The following is a 1,211-nucleotide window of genomic DNA, read 5'->3' as shown; positions in this document are numbered from 1 at the left end:
TGTCCACTCTCTCCATACCTCTTCAATATAGTGCTTGAAGTTCTAGCAATAGCAATAAGACAACATAAGGGGATTTAAGCGGATTCGAATTGGAAAGGAAGAAGTTAAACTTTCATTATTTGCAGATGATATGATAGTGTACATAAGCGACCCCGAAAACTCTACCAAAGAACTCCTACAGCTAATAAACACTTTTAGTGATGTGGCAGGATACAAGATCAACTCTAAAAAAATCAGTTGCCTTCCTATACACTAAGGATAAGGATGCAGAGAGGGAATTCAGAGAAGCATCACCTTTCATGATAGCCACAAATACCATAAAACATCTTGGGGCAACTCTAAACAAGGAAGTGAAAGATCTATTTGACAAGTACTTTACGTCTTTGAAGAAAGAAACTGAAGAGGATACCAGAAAATGGAAGGATCTCCCTTGCTCTTGGATTGGGAGGATCAACATAGTAAAAATGGCAATTCTACCAAAGGCAATCTATAGATTCAACGCAATCCCCATCAAAATCCCATCAAAATTCTTCACAGACCTTGAGAGGACAAAAATCAACTTTATATGGAAAACCAAAAATCCAGGATAGCCAAAACAATCTTATACAATAAAGGAACATCTGGAGGCATTACCATCCCTGACTTCAAACTCTAACACAGAGCTTCAGTATTGAAAACAGCTTGGTATTGGCATAAAAACAGAGAAATCATTATTTGCAGATGATATAATAGTTTACATCAGTGACCCCAAAAACTCTACCAAAGAATTCTTACAGTTGATAAATCGCTTCAGTGATGTGACAGGATACAAGATCAACTCCAAAAAATCAGTAGCCCTTCTACACACAAGGGATACAGATGCAGAGAGGAAAATCAGAGAAACATCACCTTTCATGATAGCCACAAATAGCTTAAAGTATCTTGGGGTAACACTAACCAAGGAAGTGAAAAGACTATTTGACAATAACTTTAAGGCTTTGAAGAAAAAAAATGAAGAGGACACCAGAAAATGGATGGATCTCCCTTGGTCTTGGATTGGGTGGATCAACATAGTGAAAAGTTCCATCTGGACAGGTGAGTGTGTGCTATCCAGGGGCGATAGTCCTGGAAGAGAGCACGAACCCCCCTCCCCCAGCTCCTACTGCAGGGCTGTCTTTCTTACCATGACCCAGCACCCCAGCACCCCACCCCCAATCCTGCCCTGCTGTATG

Source organism: Alexandromys fortis, unplaced genomic scaffold, assembly GCF_014885135.2.
Source record: "Alexandromys fortis isolate MF-2015 unplaced genomic scaffold, M_Fortis_MF-2015_v1.1 scaffold_381, whole genome shotgun sequence".
NCBI lineage: Eukaryota > Metazoa > Chordata > Mammalia > Rodentia > Cricetidae > Alexandromys > Alexandromys fortis.
Note: the sequence above shows the minus strand (reverse complement) of the source record.